The 23,572-nt window shown below is 48.4% G+C and overlaps 1 protein-coding gene across 4 annotated transcripts in view; it reads right to left on the bottom strand.

The window, feature by feature from the left end:
- The window catches only part of NDRG3 (NDRG family member 3), a 52,813-nt gene extending 36,312 nt beyond the window's left edge, over positions 1–16,501 (bottom strand). For 2 of the 4 annotated variants that reach the window (XM_072349773.1, XM_072349775.1), the window contains exon 1: positions 15,611–15,732. The gene's annotated coding sequence lies outside the window, so the exon portion shown is untranslated. Of the gene's footprint in view, positions 1–15,610; positions 15,733–16,335 lie in introns of those variants that run through there. The other 2 variants (XM_072349776.1, XM_072349774.1) reach the window with 2 other exon arrangements.
- Positions 16,502–23,572: the final 7,071 nt, after the last annotated feature.

The following is a 23,572-nucleotide window of genomic DNA, read 5'->3' as shown; positions in this document are numbered from 1 at the left end:
GCTTGGCTGCCTGCCCAGCCTGCACCACCTGAAGGACAACCTCTTCTCTGCCATTAGTGTCATTACTTCAACGCTATGGTTACTGCTTGCTGCCGCCCCCTCCATCATTTCCAGCCTATGAATTCATTTCCGAGCAGAAAACACCCTTCTGTGCATCACGTTGAATTTTCAAGTCCTGCTCCTCCTCAGGCAGCTGGCCAACAGAAGAAAGACGACTCAAATTAACACAGTTAAAGCCAGTAATGGATATGGGGCAACGAAGAATCAATTCAGGATGTAATTTCATTACTCATTTAATACAATTGTGAGTTGCGGCCAGAAGTGGTGCTCCTGCCCTCCATCCCTGAGCCAGGCAGAAACTCCTTCCTCCTCCCTTCGCCAGGCTGACAGCACAGAAACAAGGCGAGCTGCTCGCTCTGCAGGCTGGAACTCCATTTTGGAGTAATTTCCACCTTTAACCTGACTGATGAAAATGCACCTTTGGCTCCTCACACACCACATTTTTTCTGCATCTGTCCTGCATGAAGACCTTGTTCGAGATCCACTTGCAAAAAATAAAAAATAAAAATAAAATCATTTTTTGGCAGGGTTAGTGCTAGGTTTAATCACAGAGTCAACAGTGTACATGCCCATGGCACTACCAGCCGGTACATGGGGAAGGAGAACAGCATGACTGCTCTTATCTATTTAGACAGAATATAAGGCAGAATTCAATTTGCTGACCTGAGCTGCCTTGCTGCAGGGAACAAAATTTTCCTCTCAGCATTTCTGAACATGGACAGCAGGCTCTCAGCTCCCCCACACTGTCCCCATGCAGCCAGAACCCAGCCCTGCCCCACATAGCGCTATCAGGGTATCATGAGAACATCAGGATCTACTCAAGGTATGTAGCAAGAACTACGAGAATGGAGTGGCAGCACGATCTGCCTCCCAGGAAAATCATTAATAAAGCTCAAGTAACGTCACAGAACTGCGGACTCAATTGTCAAGTTAACCTGAGCTAAGAAAATGGATTTTTAACCACAGAAGAAAAACCTGAAGCATGTGATTATCAATGTGCTGAGAAGAATGATAAGAAAGTCTCCAAGTTGTGCAGACTACAGACATATGTATGGTTAGGGCATGCCATATGAATTTGCTTTGACAGTTGCACAGATCGCTCACAGTACTGTGTAATGAGCCATCTCTGATGTCAGCTCCAAACCCTGCAGTCCAAGCTGATGAACGTGCATGTCTAACATCAAGGGCAGTCACTCACCACAGCCTGTGCGGTTCTCCCTCAACACAGGTAGCTGGAGATATCTATGCATCAGCACCTCATACATATCAGCATGGGCATTCATGTTACAAATTCCCAAAGCAGACAGAAACCCTTTGATAAAACAGGCCATCTGTCTTGTTTTGGAGATGGCTGAAAGATATGGGATGCAGCCACTCACCATATCTCCCTCCAGCTCTAGCGAACACCCCTTCTCAGGAGCTTTGGGAGCACTCTGTAAATATCTGCACGACTAGAGCAGGGAAGTGCGATGCTCGCTGTGATATACCCATGCCAAACGCTGTCCAGTGACACTGAGCACACAAAGACACAGTGATGTGTTTCTCAGGAGCAAACTGGGGCAGGGCTCATTACAGTTGCACTCGTAGGAAGCATTATTCCATGTGAAAGAAACTTTGAAGAGTATTACTGAAAGATCTGCTTTTAATTAGAACGCACCATGCCATTTGGCTGAATGCTGTAGCATGACAGAAAGCCAACTAGAGAATAGATGAGTTCACCCAAAGGCTGCTGTGTAAAACAGGCAGTGAGGACTGGGAGAGCCATCACAGCCACCCAGCGAAATCCGTGGCATCAGCAGCACCTCTGGAAGCACCAGGGAAGCCCCACAGCAGCATGCTTTGTGACACAGAGCATGGCAGCTGGAGCATCCACAGCAACAGCAGGTGGTTCTGCACTTGTAGAAATGTCTGATGGCTAAAACTCACCAAAGAGAACAATTTGAAGTCACATTTTCATTCTTGCTGAATTTGTAGAACTTCACAGAGTAGTGCTTTTCCATGGTGGGAACAGGAGCAAGGAGTGGGGATATGTCCCATTCAGGAGATCACAGCTCAACTATTCAAAGCTTTGGGGGTAAATAACTTCAGGAGACGTGAACAGTAACAGGACAAGAGGGAACAGCCTCTATTATTCAGGTTGGATGTTAGGAAATACTTCTCAGACAGAATGGCCAGGTGCTGGAAGGGGCTGCCCAAGGAGGTGGTGGAATTACTGAGCCTAGAGGTGGCCAAGAAACGTTCTGATGGAGTACTGAGAAACGTGGTCTAGTGAGAGATATTGATGGTAGGTGGACTACATGATCTTGGATTCTAATATATGTAAGTTAAGGTGACTCCTATCAAGTTGATTTCAGTCTTACATACCTGGGATACAGCAAAAACATCCCCAGCATCACCATGTAAGAGAGCTTCACATAACTTATTAGTTTAAGGTACATTACTTAAAAACTTCAAGATAATTAAAAAAAAAAATACATCACACCATTAAGGATGATATTTAGACTGGAAATCCATGGTAACATGTCCACTCCAACTAGAACATCTAAATACTGCAAACAAAGCGCTGAACAAAACACAAAGACTTCTGTCTGAAGTAGCTGAAGGTGCCAATACACCTGACTTTGCTTCAGTACCCTACTTCTGTGTGAGGCTGACTCACCAGGTGGGTTTCATGTGTAACCCTCAGGGTCATCCAGCATTGCCTCCTTACACCGGGGAGGAGCAACCTCAAAGCCTGGAGATTTGAAAACATTGAAGCACGTCAACTCCAGCATTACACACCACCCTCATGAGGAGAATTGTTTCCTTGTATTCAGCGGGAATCTCCCTTGTTGTAGCTCCCACTGCAAACCTCTAAGAAGAGCCTGGTTTGCCTTCTCTAATGCCTTTTTACGTAGTGGAAGGTAGATACACAATCCGTGAGATTTTTTACATGAAAACACCGTAGATCAGAATAAAAGGAAAAGTGAAAGCACAAAATAACACCAGCTAGAGCCAGACATCAGCACTACTTAAAATCTCACTTTCTAAAACTGGTTAATAAGCACTCAAGTCAGATACTTCATGCTGAGGGCTGAGACGAAGCAGAAATTCACCTCCTGGTGGATTTTTCAGGCAGATGTTAATTTGTCAAAATAACAGGTTTAATATTAAAATTCTACTTCTCTCCTTCTGAATAATATTTCCCAGTTTCCAGAGTAACAACACTAAGAGCTGCTCCGGCTCTGAGCACTGTAAGCTCTCACCTCTCTGCTGGTGCAGCTCAGGAGCCAGTGCCCAAGGACAGCAATGGGACAGCACCCAATGCTATTTCCTCTGTACTTCAAAGCATACTTCAGAGAAGCCTGAGTCTCCCTCTGATGCTGTTGAAGCTTCTTCCCCAGCGCACTAAAATACTGCTCTCTCTGAACAAAGAGGTTATCACCACTACGGTCTGTGCTTCTGACACTGGTAAGGAAACCTTCCCCATGAACGATATCTAAATTCCATACAAGGTAACACACATGCCTAAACCAAAGCCTAACTCCTCCCCTCTGACACACAGCAACAGCTCTGAACAGAGACAACTTCCCAGAAACTGGTGCGTGTTGTTCAGAGAAGGGCTTTCCCAGTGCCGAGCAGTAAGCAGTCGAGCACCCAGCTCGACAGAAGCCTTTTCACCATGTACCCTTTGCAGAGGTGAGCCTGCCAGCACTCACCTGGAGAGAAAGGAACAGCCATCCCCACATTTAATATTACCTCACTGCAACATTACATGCACGTCTTTCCCTTACTAACTTAGGCAGAATTTATATTGAAGACAGTGCTGATACAGCACTTGGAAATGAATGCCTCGGTTATTTCTGGATTTCTTCGAATCCAATATCTCTGCCCGCCCCCTGGCAGGCTCCGTGCCTGACATGTTTGGAAAATGGCAGAAATTGTTCCCTACTCTGTGCCTGGTATTGCAGTGCTACAGCCACGAAATCCAAAGAAACACTTAACAACTTAAAATGTTCTAAAGAAAGGGGCTCCATACCATAAGATGTGATTAAGTCTTTGTTAGATGGTATTGTGCTATTAGCTGATGACAAATGCAGCTGTAAAGAACATCATATTTGTTTTAGCAAGCACCATGGAACTAAAGCCTAGATTCTTTTCTGAACCTCCTTCACAGCAATTTAAGCTGATGGGGTTTAGCTGACTGCTGGAGAGGGTCTAAGAGTACACACAGACCTGAAAACAATCATTAGCAGTTAAGCCCTAATAATCCAATTACTCTGGATCACATGCAAGACTTGAAAAGTAAAATGATAATAACCCACGTTATTACAGAGTGCCCCCTCAGCAACTTGAGCGCCTGGCTCAGCCTCCAGCGAAGACAAACCCTGCCCAGAAGTGCAGCAGGCTGCACACATACACCAGCCTCCCCTGGGCAGCACAGCCTGCAGTCACAAGCTCACACTGCAGCCCAGCAAACAAGAGCCTTGAAAGCAGTGGCTTATTTAGGAACTGCCAAGAGACCCCATTACCCCAATCTCTCCTCTTTACTGACCCCATTTCTTCTCTTTCAACCTCCCAGTATCTCCATGTTAGATCTGCAGATTGAGGTAGCATCTTTTGTTCAACTATTGGGGGAGAAAAGAAAAACAACTTCCACAAGCTTCTGGGACTGTAAGCCCTTCTCCAGGTCAGAAAGAAACACAAAACTTAAACACAGCTCAAAGCACAGCTCACCTGAGCAGTCCACGTTTATGAACGCACAGCAGTATCTCTCTTTACAATTAGGAGATGTTCAGCAAGATGCTCTGAATCAGTGCAAGATGGCCAGAAATTCATTTACACAGTGAATATATGAACACAAAAACACACGGGTAAAGAGCCACAAATGGAGGGAGCTGCTCCAACAGATTAAAACCCACTTCAGAAATACCTCACTTGGTTTGTCTGGAGCCTGTCACCTGCCTCTTTCATTTGGTGATCTTTTTCCACTGGAAAACACAGGGAATAATTGGTTCATATTCATTCCATGCTGCTAAGACTTTACATTCCCATTACGACTTGTTCAAAGAGATCTTAAGACTGGAGGGTTTCAAACTATTAAGCATGCTCTACAAGAAGCCTGTTGCACAGCTCCTCCTTTCTGGCTTCCCTTTCCAGCAGCTCTCCCAGCGTTTGGGGTCTGCAGGAGCAAGGAGACCAGCACCTGTACAGCAGTCACCATATAAGCACGCTGCAGGTTCATGCAGTGCCAAGTCCTACCCCATTTAATGTCCCCTCACATTTCTTCTTATTGCAATTCCTTTGCTCTTTCTTGTCACCTTTTTCTCTTGTATTAGTTCTCTCATTCTCTACACTGAATTTGCCAGAATAATCACGCTGATAATGAGCTCCAGTACAGATCACATCCAACACTTTGCCGCATTATAGGCCCATTTTTCACTCATCCTTGGGGAGATACATCAGAGCTCCTCTTCCAAAACACGCTGTAATACTTCCACATACCTTCATAATCACACGGGCAACCCTCCCTGTACTGCCCTGCTTTCCCTGCCGTTCTCGCCTCCTTACCGCACAGATGAAAAAATATATCCACTAAAAAAAACAAACCTGTCTTTTCTAAAGCGTGTTTTTTGAAATATTCCCTGACTTGTGAATATGGATAATTTTCCTTAATTAAATATTTTAAATCTAAAAAGTTTTTCCCCATTGGCATCAAGGTTTTTTTGTTTTTGTTTTTTTTTTGTTTTTTGCTAGCCATTTTTATTTGTGCATTCCTATATGAGCTATGCCTGCTCTGAGCCCACTGCACCACGGTCCTAAGAACCAACCCAACATGATATAAAAGCCCAGAAGAAAACTGCAGGTACAGCATTTTAAAATCAATTTGAGCCATACAGGCACATAAACACTGCAGCAGCAGCTGCCCCGGAAAACATCTGCAAGGCATTTGGGGACTCCAAGAGAAGGCATTTAGAACAAAGGTTCCTACAGCGCAGGCTGCAAAGCCCTTCTCTAGTACTGGCTTTTCACTTGCAGAAGCCATACAAACCTTACATATCAAACGCTTTTCCTGACTTCCTTCCTGCACCAGCAGCGTGGGAGCACAAGCAGGGACAGAAGCAACACCCAGTAACTGGGTTGCAGATGAGAAGTCCCTGGATCCTTTAAGAACTGTGACTAATGATGGGCACGGTAGGGATCATCACAGGCTCAGATATTTCTTGTAAAAAACAAATACATCAATCTGATTTGAGTAATTAATCTGTTTGTAGGCTTCACTCTTTTCCAGGACCCCAGGTCCTGCTGCTCAGCATGCAGCCCTGCCCCATTGGTTTCACACTGAGGTTGGAAGTGCTGCAAAGAACTGATCTGTGTAACTCCTTCACCAACCACACTGTGACTGGAAGTGCCATTTTTCTGGCCATCTTTTAATTCGGCATGGAATAACTTCCATTTAACAAAGAGGCCAGCACTTTCCATTGCCCTTCAATGCTGGCAATCCTCCTCCTGTTATACATTCACCTCAGTTACAGTTTAAATGTTTTGTTTTTAATTCAAATAAAGCTGTAATCAGGCAAAAAGACCTTTCAGGACCCGGCTGCTGGCAAGAAACCTCACTCCCCACCTGGCCCCAGCAGGCTGCGGCCATCCCACAGGGCCAAGGGCAGCGGCCATCCTGCTGCAGACCTGACAGCTCAGCCCTCAGGAAAGACGGCTCTTATGGAAAAGCACTGGTTGTGAAAGCTAGGCCTGGGCCCATGAAGCCGCTCAGAATCGCCGTTGCTGAGAAGGCCTGAGGTTTCAAAACACAGCAGGAGCTCTGAGGGTTGTGACATACGATGGGATGGGAAATGCCTCAGGCTTTGCTAAAGGAAGCGCTTTGAGATTGTAACTCCAGTTCTGGGAGTCCTTCCTGATCGAAAGCTTTGTCAGCCCTAAGACTATACCCCCTTAAATCATGTTTAGGCCAACAAGATGACTACATAAGCAGTTGATCTTAATGTGGAGGCATGGTAAAAATAGCAGCACAAGTGCCACGTTTGCCATCAATCCACAGACCGGGCTGATGTCTGAAGGCTACAGATCTGAGAAAATGCTGATGCCTCACATCACAGCATCGAGCTACAGAAAAGCAAGGTACCCGCATTACAGCACTTCTCAGTTTAGGCAATACGTGCTTAGTCCCGAATCGAGCTTTCTGGCACACGATGCTTCAAGCCATTTTAATCTATTCCCATCATTTTCCCCACAACAACCACTACTTACCAAAGGGCCACAGGTACTCTGGAGATCTGCATATAGGCCCAGCACCACTTCTGCTATGTTCTTATTTTATGATGTAATGACAGCGGTTATTCTACCTTTATGTGAAGTCATAAAGTCTTTTCTTCTAAGTTACCGAATCACACAATGAAATATATTTCATTTCTTAATTTTTCCTTCTTTGTTTTTTTAACAGCTGGCTTAAGCTTCTTCAATTTCCATTCTCATTGTGAAGAAAATGCTGTCTTTATTAAAGAAATATGAAGCAATTGAACTCGGAAGAAAAAAAAGCAGCAGTTACCTCGTGAAAGGCCAATGGAAAGTGTATGCTATCTTTCTACCACTGACAAGAAAAGCTCACGCTCAGTGAATTCCTCTTTCGTTGGTCTGAGAAGTCCCGTGCAACACGACATTAAAAGCTGGCATTTCAAGGCTTTCCCAGGCTTGCTTGGCATCCTAAATAAGACACATACCCACTCAATTCATCTCTGCCAGAGTTTAAGAGTCCTCCAGGATTTCTGCTCCCCATGTAAATTACAAAGCAAGATTACAGACTTCTTCTAAGAATCCTTTAGGGGCCACTGCACAGTCAGGAAAAGCTGTTATTAGCCAGGAAATATCATTTTCTAACACCTACAAACACTGCCAAAAACTGAATGCAGTCATGTGGAACATGCAGCAGGCCCTCCTCCTGCGAAAGCAGCCTGTGAGCTCTGCAAATTGCTCTAAAGACACTTCTATATGGTGAAAGTGACCAGATGCATAAAATGACAGCGGCCCAGAATTACGCTCGAAAACACTTTGATTGGACTGTTGCTACCAGGCACAACAAAGGCCATTTCTCACAGTGTAAATCGAACTGCTATCAGAAGGGCTCGATGCTCCCATCACATCAGCCAGGCTGCCACCATACCCACTGCCAGAAAGCCCAGCACTGAAGCTGTTGCTTCCTGCATTTCAAAGGGCTGCTGAAGTACACGGGTACAGGAGTAAGCTGCTTCGACAGCATCTGTCAGGCTGCCTAAAGTTTGGGAATCTCTGCTAACGCTCCTCTCCTCTCTGCATATGCAAACAGTTCATGAGGACAAACATGATACGAAACAGTAATTCACATTCATCAGGCATGAGCAGGAAACAAAACAAAAACATGACAGCAACGAGCATTTGGCAAGGGTCCAAGAAGCCTCCATCACCGTCTTGGCAGGGCTGCCCCAGGCCACAAAGCTCTGCTATCCACACCTGCTCAGCTCTTCCTTCTTTTTTTTTTTCCTTCTCCAAACCTCCCGGTCATCTCACACAGCACCGTTCTTTTAGAAGGGAGGAATTTCTCTTCTGGGAACTGTATTGCTCAGCCCTGCCCGTGGCCCCCCAGTGTGCACCACAGAACTGGGATGCTCCCCGAGGAGCTCATGCCAGCAGAGGTCCTGACCTCCCTACAGGCACACGAGGCTCAGCAGCAGGGAGTGCTGCAGCACAGCCACACACTGCCACAGCCATTGCGACTTCCCAGGGGACATCTGTGCAAGGAGCACACGTCTCAGACAGCTCCTGCTGTAAGAGCACGTCTACAGTAAGAATTAGTCAGCTACGACTTGCACAGCAGTCAGCACACATCCTCTTACCGCATGCCGTACGCCCAGACAAATGCACATTCAAGTACATCGAACAACCACAGCTAATGATATCCATTTGGTTTTAAGGCCCACCAGTTCCTTTTCTGAAGATGGTCTCTATCTGCAAACATCACACTCAGATGCTTGGCATAGAAAGAACCCTTCTGGATATCAGAATTAGACGTGCTAATGGCTGATGACTTCTAGGATTTGCAATCCTGCAAAAAGAGACAGCTTTTGTGAGCAAGAGATGATCACATGAGGGCTGGGCGCTTCCTGCAGCACAGCCTGCAGCAGGACTCGGACTTCATGTCATTCTCAGGTGCCAACAGCCACAAACGTCAATGCCATTTAAAAACAGTGACAACTGCACAAACAAAATGCACAAACACTTGAGTGCTGCCCAGTGGGAGTCAGTTCCTGCTCTGTGTGCTCAAAAGGAGTTTCTTAAACACTCGCTATGAGGACAGGGCGTGCTGCACTGCGGGCTTCCCACGCTGGGCTTCATTGCGCTGCTGGGGCACAGCGCACTGCACCCCTCAGGGATGGGAGCACAACAACTTGTGGGGATTTTCCAATAAAACAAAACAAAAAAGGCACGTGATTCTCCAAACAGTCCAACTCGCTTCAGCTGCTCCTTGATGGAGCAATAACCTGATCTTCCTCACTAACTTGCCCACACAGACCAATCTCCAGTCTCAGCTCTGCTCTTTTGTATTCATTGTGCCTGAAAATTCCACCCAGTTTTTGCAATTTAAACTTCTGTGTTAAAATCATCACAATGACAGGCCAGCAACTGAGAAAGCACAGCTGACCATCGTGGATTAAATCAACTCCTCTCTCAACCATTCAGTTTAAGGACACACCGGTATGACAGGGCAGTACATAGGTGCACCCACCACTCCCAACAACAAATGTCACAATTCCAAGCAGGGAGATCTCTTGCAGTGTGGTACGTACAGCCTGACCCAGGCCCATACAAGGTCTCACAAAGGAGACACTTTGATGGACAGCCTTCTGAACAGCCCAGCCTGCCTCTTCTTTCTCCCTATGTCATAACACTTACTCTACGTAGGCAGTATGCACAGTGCAAAATGCTCAGGAATACTTCAGCTTCGAACAATCCCAAATGTGGCCAGAAATACTTATTACGAGATGAAGGAACACTCTGACATTTAAAAACAAGTGAATGTTTCCAACTACCTATTTACCTTGCACATGCTGTTAATTGTTGCTTTGTCCCATGGCTGAACGTTTGCACTGAGCTCTGCCTCGCTGACTGTCAGGCCATGGACAAGGCTCAGTGGCACTGTAAAATGAGAAACAAGATCTCCCCAGCTTTCCCGTGCACACAAATAACTGCACTCAGTAACGTTTCTGTCCTGCCTCACAGAACAAAGAAGCTGACTTTGTAACAAGGATTTTGATAAAAACCATGTCAGGCTGAGCTCCATCAGAAGAACATAAAAGCTGGAGTGTGACAGAAGGGCTGAAGAGCCACTTCCTCAGCTGAGGAGCCCATCAAGACCTGCAGGTACACACTGGGCAGTGCCTGAGCTGGCACATGGAAAGCAGGCTTCAGCCATGCCGCTCCTGAACCTTGCCATCACCACGTGGGAAATCAACACAGAACTGCATCTCAGTCCTCCTCCTGCTGAAGAAAACACAGCAATCCAAGCCATACAGCTACTATTTATGCAAGTCAACTTTCTCCTCTTGCCTGTGCAAAGGTAGAAACACCTACAGAAACTAAGAGAATGAGGTCCACACATAAGATGACAATAATACTGTCTCCCTACTGATTTACCTAAATGCACACAACTCCTAGTCTGCAGTCTTTAAGAAACTTCAGGTATGGATTCACGGCCAGCTTGTTTTTCTGCCCCAGCACAGTGAGAAGTCCATGAAACAGTCACAGATCCGATCTGACTGGCAGTTAGGTGTGATTCACACACCAAGTCATACCCATCTAACTACAGCATCACATTCACGACTATCTGAAACACACAGCTCCCATCTGCACAGACACTGCCACTACCTTCAGTCTACACTGCCGCTGAGCCCGGAGGGTCACAACTACAATCAGCATCAGCAAGTACAGAAATATGTATTTAACTAACAGAATTGGTTCTAATCAAATCCACGTGTTCGTGTGCTATCAGTACATCAACACTAAATCAGCATTAAATTCTCATTTGTCAGGTTCATTTGCAGCCAGGCCTGCTGGCAGGCTCGATTCCCCACACGGCAGGAGGCAGCAGGCAGGGCTGTGAGGACAGGCGTCTGCTTCTAGCGGTGATGAAACCGCAGCACAAGCTAACATCCAGATAGCTTTGCAGCCATAGGATGGACGGGAAAGCCCTCAGCTGTGCTAATAACGAGCTGAAAAACAGACAACAGGATAGGGATAAGTGATCAATTTCCACATGAGAGGAAGACAGCCAGGAGCCTTTTGCAGCGCTGTGTTGTACACAGCATTCCTAGATGGTCTGGAATAGGAGGCAAGGGGGAATCAGAGCCTGCAGAGGACGTCAGCTGTTCCCACGGCAGAGATAAGGGCTGGCTGAAGAGCTGCAGGAAACCCAACGGGACTGAATAACAGAGAGATAAAACCACAGATGAAATTTGTTGAGAACAAAGCGCATAGAAAAAAACAACAGCCCTAATTTCATATGTAAAGTGATGTGCTCCAAACTGGTGATTAACACCCAAAAACTCTTGCTGCAGTCATGACCGACTGATAAAACCATCAGCTCGCACCCATCCAGCACTTCACAAAACCCAATCTAACACTAAGGAATTATTTGGAAACAGATGGAATTAAAACACCACCCAAAGCCATAGCTCGCCTGCGCCTTAAACCCAGGATGCAGCCTGCTCCTTCCTTTGGAGGGGACACATCACAAGTGGAAAATACTTCTAAAAAGGAAACAGGGTTTGAAGAGATAAACAACAAGGAATAATTGATTAGGCTACGGCTCTTCTGCCTGGAAACAAAGACTGCAGCAGTGACATACGACTGAGTCTATAAAATCATCAGCTGCACAGAGAAGGTAAACAGATCAGTTGTTGGCTGTTTCCAAACAATACAAAAGCTATGAGATATCAACTGGAGGTAGCAGCTGTTGAGTTCAAAATAAAAAACGCTGACGTGTTGAGCTCCTACAGCACTCCGTGCTCCAGAAGGCCTCCCCCAGGATGCCAGCAGCACTATACATTCAAATGGACCAGAGGCACAGACACGACTACAGAAAAAAAATGCATTAACCATTACCTACATACACGAAAATGACACCGACCTCCAGACATCCTAAGGCTGACGAGGAGTAAGAGGGCTCAGACAAATGCCTATCTCACTTGTCCCGACCTCATGCTCTTTCCTAAGGTATCCCTTTCAGTCACTGCCAGGGAGGAATAGCAGAATAAGTGCTTTCACCTGGTACTGCGGCTGTCCTTATATCACTAACATTGATTACATCTCCGGTGCTCCTCGGCCCTTCATTGAATTCATTCAGCTTGCTTACCTGGCAAAAGCTGATCTTCTGGGGAGTGGAGGACTTGGAAAGGCTGCCTTAGCGCCCTGCTGAGTTAGCACACTGAGCCCAATCAGGACAGCACCCAGCAAGTGCTGCAGGTGAGCAAGAACAGCACCAGCCCTCCTCCATGCCAACAAGCCAACAGCATAACTTAAGATGTAACATACATCTTCATCTTCAAAGAACAGATTAAAAGAAGGAAGCAGACTGCCTATATTCTCTGTTCAACAGAAAAGCTACAATTCAGCTCTTGTGAGGAAAAAATAAATAAAAGAGGAATCTAGTTTCACTTCTTTTTTCTTTAATTCAACTGGTACTTTAGAATAATCCGTCTGGCTTGTATACAACTGAATAGTGAAGGTTACTTTAATTTTACACATTGCATCTACAGCCTCCAGCATATATGAAGTAAGGAACATGCCATGCCTCCAGTGAACTAAAACCTGTTGTAAATAGAGAAATGCATCTAAGCCTGGTGAGAACCGCAGCCAAAGGAAAGCCAAGTTATTCCCTCCTTTACTTCTGCAGCAGCAATCTGATTAAAACGTTAACAGGTGCTACGTGCACCACAGAAGCCAGGGGGCTGCGACCAGACAGAATAAAGTGATTCATTGCTAAGAATACCAATTAAAACCTACAGCAAGTCCCATTTCTACTGCCGTATTTACAAGAAGAGAAGCGAGATCACTAGGTCTTCCACCAGCTCTGACCTGCACAGCAGAGGGCACACGCTCCCACAGTCATTCCCACACCAGCACCACGTTACCATTGCCTTGCCCAGCATCTCACCAACACGGCCAAAACACTGAGGCTTCTGGGCCAAAAGAATAGAATTGAATTATTCCTCCCAAACCACCTTCATATGAAGATTGAGAGCGCGGTGATGCATTAAGAGAGATACCAAATGCGTTTTCTTCAACATATTACAGAGAAGTAGGAAAAACGCTCCTCCAATGTCCTCTACCGATCAGGGGTTAAATCAGGCTGTGACAAACACAGACACAAATAGTCTTAACCAACCCTGTGCAAGTGTCCCACTGAGGCTTAAGAGCCATAAGCAGCAAAGCCATGTGTGCTTTTATCCGAGGTGCAGATGGCAGATGATCAGCACAAGCTGAACCCTGAGCTGAGGGTCGCGGTGTGGGCACTGCCTACAGCTACAGCACAGGGCTCACTGAGGGCCTGGCTTCCCCTTTTGCAGGAGGTGAGAGCGGTGGTAACCCCAGTGAGCTGTCAGTGGTGAGCATGACAATAAATACTTCAAAATGAAAATCCCTGTTCTGTTGCACACTAAAACCAAATACAAAATTCTTAAAGTTGATTTGCTTTCTCTGTGGTTTCCTTTGTGCTTAAGTCCATTTCGTGACCGTCATCATCAGCTGCTTCAACAAAATGCTATATCCATACATCACAACTGTGCTGTAAGGTTCACCTTGAGTGTGCAACACAGGAATGGTTAAGAATGGAAACCATCTTAGCACCACCTTACACAGAAGTGCTTATCTTTATGAGAGCAAAGCATATGTTACACATAACAAAGACACTGAAGTACAAATGTATGGTTATATTTATGTTTTCCATTGAAGAACACTAAAGATCCTGCCATACATGACCAATGTGAAGCATAATCTGCATACAGAAGAACTGAAGGATTTCTGAAGGTGATCCGAGATTCAAAAGACACAAATTAAGCAATTGTTTTTAACCTAACATACAAAACGAAAGGGCAGGAATATCATTGACATCTCCAATAATGCTGCTTCCAGCAGTTGCTTGGCTCTCATTTTATCCAGCTTCCACATTTGCAAAGCCAAGCACCTCACTAACAGCCAGCTATAGACCACGCTAAGCTCCTGCCCCCAGCAGCCGGCTTCAGCGCTTTGTGAGCCACACACAAACTAACTTTCAATATCCCAAACAAATGAGAAAGGAAGAGCCATCGTCAGGCCCAAGATCGCAATCCCAGCCCAACAATCCATGACCCAAACCAATCCTAAGGATGGCCTCATTCCTTCAGCAGCCTACCTGCAATTGTCCCATCTGAACACAGGGCACGGATCTGCTCCCCTGGTGCAAATCAGCTGCCAGCCAGAAGAGCTCCAAGCTGCTACCGCAAAGCTCTCAAGACTTTACACAACCTGCCCACCTTTTAGCACAGACTTAAAGGCTGGGGCCAAACAAAGCCTGATGGGTTTGGAAGCTCTTGCTTCCACAGAAACGGGTAAGCAAAGCCACAACGACGAGCTCCCAAGTCCTGCCTGAAGCCACGAAGCTCACAAACACACCTGACAGGGAGAGCTGGATTCCACCCCAGCTGGGATCCCCACCTCCTCACCACCGCAGCCCCGTGGCTGTAGGGTTCAGCTCCCTGCTCAGCCCTGGTGCCGCTGCCCCGCCTGTCCTACAAGCCGACCATCCGTCCGTGCCATCTGCAGTGATAGCCGTTATAATAACACAAGTGTTTGACACGGCTACACCGTTCCAAATCACTCCCTGGGACGTATGTTAGATATCAGCTGAGGTGGGTGTTTGCCCACAGCGATGGTGTAACTCAGCTCAAGGTTTTTTGGTTGTTTTTTTTTTTTAATCCCCTCCCATTCGGACACGAACAAAATTGTACCTTTTTTCTTTTTTTTTTTTTTTGGCTATGAAATAGGGGGGAAGAAAAAAAGAAAAAAAAAAAAAAAAAAAAAAAAAAAGAACAAAAATGGAAAAGCAATCAGCAGCCAAACGCTGCCATTGGGAGCGCCGAGGGGAAGCCGGCCGAGCGAAGCCCGCAGCCCCGGCCGTCATCACCGCGGCCGCACCGCCGCCAGCGCCCGGGGCCGTCCCGGAGCTCGTCAGCTCGTCCTCCCCCGGCACAACCCGCAGCCCGGGGCCGCCCCCTACAACGTCGCCGCGCTGCCCCTCGCCCTCTCGGCGGGACGCACCCGCTAACGGCCAACCGGGACGGGCGGCCCGAGCCCCGGGGCCGCCGTTCCCCGCCGGCACGGCCCCCGCCCGCTCCCCGCCGCCCCGGCCCCCTGCGGAGCCGCCGCTCGGCACCTGCCGCCCGGCCGCCCTGGAGCGCCTCGGCATCCGTGCGGAGCAGGGTCCGGCCGCGCGGAACCCCGCGTCGCTCCCGGGGCGGACGAAGCGACCGGCCGCGCCGCTCACCTGGCCCGCAGGTACCTCCGCCTCCCCGGCCGCCGCGGCATGTGGGGCCGCTCTGCGCCTGCGCGCCGCGCCGCGGGACCGCGCCTGCGCTCGGGCCGCCGAGGGGCTCGGAACTACAAACAAGATGGCGGCCGCGCCGCGAGAAGGCGGCGGCGCCATCTTAGGGGTAGTTCCCTCGGCGCCGCCTGCCGCCCTCAGGCCCGACCGACTCGGCCCCGCCCGGCGCCCGCCCCGCCCAGCGCCCGGGGGGACGTTGGAGGTCGCCGTCGCGGCTCGGCCGGTCGTTGCGGCCTTCCTGGGTCTGTTGTTTTCACAACCGGACCGTAACGCTCTGAGCGCTCAGAACGCGAGGAAACCCGCTCACCGCTCAGCTCCGCCCGGCACAGCGCGGGGTCCGGCCTGGAACGAGAGCTGGGAGGAATCGCGGCACTCCCCGGTGCTCCCAGGACGGCTGTGTGCGGCAGCGGCCGGACACGTTCAGCCGTTCCTTTCCACGGCTGACGTTCTGGGCTCCGGGCAGCCCAGCCTGAGGGCGGCCTGACTCACACACGCGCCGCCAAAGCCCGGAGCCGCGCTCCTGCCGTAGCCGTAGCCGGGCTGGCAGCGCGTTGTACGCAGCATGCTGTACGCAGCAGGTTGTACGCAGCGCGTTCTGCACAGCGCAGCAGTTGCAGCTGCCTCGGGAACGTCCCGGCAGCGCCCGGTTCTCTCCCAGCTGCGCCCACCTTCGCCCCGGCAGGGCCCGCTCCGGACGCGTACGAACGAGGCCTCGTCCGAAGTGAATCCTTGTTCTGGTTTCTGGTGCCACCCAGCGGTGCTGCTCCATGGCTCGTATTGGCCGGGAGGCTGGAGGCTGCCGCTGCGCCCGTACTGGGCCGCGGGGGAGGGGCTGCAGGCGGTGGCTCCCGCTGTGCTCCCAGCGGCGGAGGGCGGTGAGCGCTGCTGGGCTCCGTCGGCCTTGCTGGGCGCTGTGTTGTTCTCCCGGCACTGCTGTGATCCGCAGTGAAGCGCTGCCACCTCACAGCACCGCCACCTCGCAGCACCGCCACCTCGCAGCACCGCCACCTCGCAGCACCGCCACCTCGCAGCACCGCCACCTCGCAGCACCGCCACCTCACAGCACCGCCACCTCACAGCACTGCCTGCTGGGGCTTCGCTACCTTCTGAGTTATCTTTAGCAATTTCCCACGTCATATGCAGCCCGTGATTGCTGGACAAGCCCATGGAGATACGGCAGGTAAAAGATAAGCCAGAAACTCCCATCTATAGGTGCTTGTCTCCAGCTGTTTCCAGACCCAATTTCTTCGGAACTGGGCTAGGAAGGAATATGACTTTTGCCCGTCAGTATTATCACTGTAGAGCAACAAACTTACTGATGTTTATTTCATATTGGCAATTTCTTTTTCATATAAAAACATGTAAAGAGAAGCATGCCTGGTGGCTGCTGGCTTCTTGCACAGGCCCAAGTGTACCTCCAGCTCCCTGTGATCGCTCTGTGCATACCTGGGCTACCAAGAACGAGAGGAGACGTACAGATCTGCACAGGCACTGTACTTGGAGATGTTAGGTGTCACTCCTAGTGTTTGTAGGTACTACATGAAGTAGGTTGGCTGTTAGGTGGAGGTGGGAAGAGAGAAATTCCCCCCACAGGGCTGTACTACCATTGTAACAGCCCTGCAGCACAAGAAGTCTTCAGGCCCTCTTGTATGGCCAGTCCCATCTGCTCACATGCAAGACCCAGCAGAAGGCTGCAGGATTCCTTAAACTGAGCTCACACCACCTTCTCCCTGTATGCCTTTGGTTGACCTGTGCATTTTTACTGCAATCGCACCGACAAAAAGGACTCCTGATGGAACTGCTTTACAGAGCCATGCACAGTTGTGCTGGGGATTTAATGCAGTCATAACCATGTTGCAGGCATGAGCGCTGAGAAACTGGTTGCTCTCAGGCTGTGAAGGCAGGCAGGGCCATGGTTCTGCTGCAGTCCTGCAGCTGTGAGCTGTTGCAGAGCCTTGCTGGCTGCTGGCACTGCGTGGCTCTGGGCTGAGGCACTGTGCAGATGGGGACCCTAGGTGAGATCTGGATGGGCCTCCTGACTTCCAACCATGAGAGTGTGGGCGGATGTTTATTTCTGAATAGGCACAACATAACTGCAAACTTTCTCACGTCAACCTGAATTCTTCAAAGGGCACTTGGTAGAATGTTTTTGTCTTGCCAAAAGCCACAGTTTACACAGAGAGATCTGAGACAGTCACACAGAAGCAAGCGCTCTGCCCATCCAGATCTGCTGATCAGAATACTAAGACAGCCTTAAGATGATATCATATTTTAATTAAGTAATGTTCAAGCTTTATAGAAAAGTGAATCATTCCCTACCAAGTGATAATGAGGTCTTAAACCAACATAACCCTCATCCACCGCTTGTACAACATACATGTTTAGTGCAGCAAAATGCTTGGAGTGTTTGTTTGCATTCAGAGAAACCAGTATTTAGAAAATAAGAACGGCTAACATCTGGCCTGTCTCTGAGACCATCCCTTATGCCCAATCCAAGTCACACTGTCCAAAACATTGTTTTTCTTCATCACAGTCAAGAGATGGTAGGGCATCTTCTCTGCCTGTTTGCATCTGCTCTCTCAAAGGAGAGAATGTCTGCCAGAGATATCAGCTCTGACAAAACAGATTCCCCTCCACATAATCTAATTCAGCTCGAAGGCTGCTGTGAGTGGGCTGCTTCTGCAGGTAGTTCAGAATCTCTAACGTTTCTCCCTCTGACAGGCTTTGTGACTGCACAGAAAGTAGCACGCAGTGTATGCAGCTGCAGTGCAGGGTCATGGGAGCCTAATCCATTCACCACCCCACAGGAGACTTGTTTGAATCATGGAAGGCTGCCCTTCACCAAGCACCAGGGAGCAACAGCAAGGTTCAGGTAACAGCCTGTGATGAGCTTAGGGCTGAGCTCAGCAGGCATCTTTATTTCTACTGCAGCAGTTAGGGAAGCAGTGGGGTACAACATAGCTGTGCCATACCTCCATATACACGCCTCATTAGGTTCATTCAAACCCAGTGACACAGTGTGTCATCCCATGCCTCTGCAGAGAGAAGGTGCCTGGAAGCAGAGGGCAGAGCATCCCCAGCAGCAGCAGCTGCAGCCTGCTCACACACAGGCACTGCCTGCTGCTCTGCCTTGCCAGCACAGGGTTCTCCTGCTGGCTGCGTTTCTCAAGCACCCTGCAAAGCTGTGGAAGGCATGATTGCTCATCTTCAGCCACGGATGGGGAATGAAGAAAATTTTCCCCATGAGGCCAGAGGGAGTTGGAGGATGGCAGGTCCTCAAGGTTCCAGTAATGCAAGAGGACCTGATGCAAGGACATACATTTTCCAAAGCAGTGCACTGCTCGAGTCTGAGCAGCTCACATGTGGCATGCCGGTGCTGAAGGAAGACCTGGGCTTGAACCTGCTGCTCCAAGTACTCATGCAAAAGGCTGCTCCTTTGCTGCAAGACAGAGCGACAAGGAGGTGTTAATGTTGGTGCTCTGATGGCAGGATTGCAAAGTTCCTCTCCAGAAAGCTTGTCTCTTTCTATCAAAGCCAAGAGATTCACTTATGTCTTTGTGGGGCTTTCATGAAAGCGAAAGAGTTGAAAGAAGCACTCATTTCATTGGCACGTTAAAAAACACTTTCCACATAATCACTGCACATCCATCATATTGACTTTTGAGAAGTGGGCCAGCACTGCTTCACAGCACAAAAGAAGGGCAAAATATGAAGTGGGGGGCAGAGAGTTTACAGTGGAGGGGTACAGAGCACTATGAAAGCATCATTAACCCACTCAGCAGCTGCACAGACTGTGGGAGATGTTTCATCTCTGCCCAAGCTGGGCAAACAGGGAGAGCTCCATGTCCCAGCCTAGACAACAGACCACGCCGTATTTCCATTTTTCCTTTACAAAACTGTGCTTTTTTTCTTCCATATTTGCTTAATGAAAATACAGCTGCGTATCAGTGGAAGTCTTGGGAAATGTCAGAGCCTAAATGATGGACAGTGCTTTAAAATAGGTTACCTGAAAAGTTCTCGGTGGGACAACACCACCAGGTTACAATTAAGAGACAGTAGCAAATCTTCACAGGGGTATTGTTTTGAAGCAGAAGAGCAGGCTGAGGAAGTAGCTGAAATGTCCAAATTAAAGGCATACGTGTGTATTCACATCAAGTGACTGTTGTGATTACTGATGTGTGCGTTAGCTGCATTTCAGTAATACAACGCTGTGCGTAAATTACGTATGTACATATAATACATTGCGTGTTTCTTGTTAGTGTTGCACGTTTTGTGTTATATGTTTTTATATATGATACACACATATATTATCTGCACAAAACAGAGAGTGGATGTTTGGAATGAACGGAACGTGCCGTCCTGGAAGCTGAGTAGTTTGGATTGGAGCTTAGAACTACAACTATGTCCATGTGTGCAAAATAGGCAAATAAAATGTGGATGACAGAAGGCAGCCAAGGAAATGCAAGATGCAGCATAATTAGGGGCTGCTGAAATGCATACAGAACGGAGCAGCATCTAGTCACAGGCAGGTGAGAGCCCACGTCTCTCTGCTATCCATGTACACAGGGGGTCATGCTGAGAGAAAAAGTGGAAGGCTTTGGAGAAGGCAGCTGAGGCCTTTGTGGTGTTGTTTACTACAAAACTGCTTAGGGTTATTCCTGTGCTGAGAGTTCTCTTTATGGGGAATGAGTCAGCTACAAAAGCCGCTTCAAACTGAAATCAGTAGAAATCCTAAGACAGATTGTTCGTAAGAAGGAATTGCCAGCACCAGATCGTGTGCACTCCTGAGCTGCAGACTAAACAAGAGATGAGTCACACACCTGCTTATGTAACCACAACCCCAAAGCTCCTTGCTAAGACAGGAGTGGAACACTGCAAATTTATGCTGAGTTCTGCTCCTTAATGGGGCTCTGAGGGGGTTCAGGGAGCTTCACACTGCTGATTTTCATGTCTCTATCGGGCAGATGTATGGAAACTATAACAAGGAAAATAGGGTAAACTAGTGCTGAGTCACTGCTGTGGTCCGATCTATGGGAAGGCCAAAGTGTGAGACCGTGTGGGTTGGGATGAGGACAGTCTGGGTAAAGCAGAAGCAGTGTGCATAAGGAAAGCAAAATGAAGAATCCATTTGCTACTTCCCCCCATCTGGGAGACGTCCAGCCGCCTCCAGCCCAGCAGGATCCCCAGGATCCTTGGCACTGTAACTACTCCTCCTTTCCTCCTATAGCGTAATACAAGCCTGCCAAAACCATGACAGTCTTCTTGATTTCAGAGAGGGCTAACTGCCTCACCAACATAGCAGAGGGGCTGGAGCTCCAGCAGGCAAGAGGGCAGGGGTTGCAGGAGCTGCATGGGACAGCAGGGCTGGGACTGAGCCCCATTCCTCTGTCCTGGCCAGGGTGGTGGGTGGCAGTGCCTGGGGTGCCCTGCCTGCAGACAGAAGCACCAGACATGGGTTGGTGCTTCAGTGTGTTGTAAATTACAACTGCAGTGGGCATCATCACCATTAATAACGGTACCAGTGTACCTGCCGGTTGCATTATATAAAATGCGTGGTCCGGGCAAAAGAAATTCAGGGAGATTTACAGGGATTCAAATGTGCCTTACACACATCTGTACTTAACTGTAAGCTGCAGCCAAAGCTTTGTTTTTGTGCACAATCCAATCACAAGTTCTCTGCAGAACAGCCCATGTGGGGAGCAGCTGCTGGGCAGGATGAGGTCCCATGGGTGCAGCAGACCCCAAACAACACAGAGTGCTCTGAGCTGCAGCCTGGCTGCTGTTTGACCAGAAACCTTTTCCTGCTCCTGTCCTTTACTTACAGCAGGATCCCAGGCTGAGTTTCATTCATCTGTCAAAATGAAATAGAAGCAGCTGCTTTACCACTGATTTCAGAATATGCCACAATTTATTGACAATCACAAGATTTCCTGGAATTTTCTCTCCGTCTGGGGGGCCATCCCAGCATCCAAACATCCCGTCTCCTAATAGCAGAGATGCTCCCATCCTCCCACACCTTGGTGGCCATTCCCTGGGCTCTCTCCAATGTGTTCAAGCCTCTGTGTTGCCTGGGAGCCCGAGCGGAAAGGAATGATGACCTCAAGCTGCTGGCAGTGCTTCTGCTAACACAGCCCAGGGATGAGCGGTGCAGAAGATCTGTGCAGTGCCTCAGCTGCTCCCCACCAGCGCTTCCCATCTCTGCCCTGGCATGGAGGTGCTCAGAGAACGAACTCATTGTAGGCTGCCTCTTCACAGTGCAGACACCAGTGTTTGGGCCTCAGCACCTCTTGTGTGTCACTGCCAGTGATGGACATCCCATGTGCACTGGCAGGAGCTCTGACATCTGGTGTTCTTTGAACAGGATTCTTGGTCACTTGCAATACACGTGCAGGACCTTGATGTCTCATGTACAGCTGGCCAGGCCTCGACATCTCATGTTCCATGCAGGGAAGGCACTGATGTCTCAAGAGTTGCCAGCAGGACTCGGGAGAGGGCAGAACACTTTGGGTATCTGTACCCTGAGCCATCTATATGTATATCCATCCACTCCATTGTGAAGTCACAGGACGACAGTGACGCCTCGCTGGTATCACAAGGCACACAGATGTAGATTTGTTTTCTGCAAGTTGTCATGCTAATAATAGTTTTGATGTTTGCTTGCCAAAACCCTCCTAAGAACTTTCATGGGACAGTTCCACAGACACTGAGAAACAAACAGCTGCTTGAAGCAATGAGCCTCACTGTTGGGACATTCCCACTGATTTGAAGTCAGATGGGAAAGGAGAGGTTGGGACAGGAAAGCTAACAGTATAAAGTATTACACACACAGTATTACATTTCCCATAATATAATGCATGTGGGAAAAACAAGCAATTGTGATTACACTCGGTATTACAATGAAAACTGACATTGGTTTAAATGTAAATGTAACAGTACAAGCTTGTATTGGCTCTGGCCTGAAATCCTCAAGGACATGTAATAATGAGTCAGCAATAGCAAATGATCACCTCTGCCAGTCTGAGACTGCAATCTGATACGGAATGTAATTAATAGGAACTGTGAATTCTACAATTTCAGTGGTCCTAATTCTAAATCATAGAATCAGAATCACCAAGGTTGGAAAAGACCTCCAAGGTCATCCAGTCCAACCGTCCACCTACCACCAATATTTCCCACTAACCCACGTCCCTCAGTACAACATCTAAATGTTCTTGAACACCCCCAGGGCTGGTGACTTCACCACCTCCCTGTGCAGCCCATTCCACTGCCTGACCACTCTTTCAGAGAAGAAATTTTCCTCGATGTCCAACCTGGACCCCCCACCCCCCATAGTCTTATCACTAATTATGTGGGAGCAGAGGCTGCCCCCCCCCTTTCACTGCAGCCTCCTTTCAGGTGGTTGCAGATAGCAATGATGTCTCCTGTAAGAGACCTCTTCTCCAGACTGAACAATCCCATTTCCCTCAGCCAGACCCCATAAGACTTGTGCTCCAGACCCCTCACAGCTTCACTGCTCTTCTCTAGACACACTCCAAGGCCTCTGTGTCCTTCTTGCAGTGAGGGGGATGTTGCATTTTGCAGAGCAATGGTGAGCTAATTACTAACAGCAATTGGGAACTGTGCTCTGGGTGACAGACCTGGCAGCTCTGATGGCCATCCAAACAGATTAAGCCAGACATGCCCAATGAAATTCAATTGTCCTACTCATCCAAGGTGCTCCTTTTGCTCATATTGCAGAAACTGGCAAAATTGTTGGCCTACCTCTGGTCATAAAATCCCGTGCTACTCTAATTACCAAATTCCATGAAAAAAAAGCAGGCTTTAATTGTAACTGCAACCAAGTTCTGTCCTCGATCCCCAGAGAGCCTGTCTGACCCCCCGCTTTGGCTGACAGCTGCTTGGAGG

The sequence above is a fragment of the Excalfactoria chinensis genome, chromosome 15, assembly GCF_039878825.1.
Source record: "Excalfactoria chinensis isolate bCotChi1 chromosome 15, bCotChi1.hap2, whole genome shotgun sequence".
NCBI lineage: Eukaryota > Metazoa > Chordata > Aves > Galliformes > Phasianidae > Excalfactoria > Excalfactoria chinensis.
Note: the sequence above shows the minus strand (reverse complement) of the source record. Positions and strands in the feature narration are given on the sequence as shown.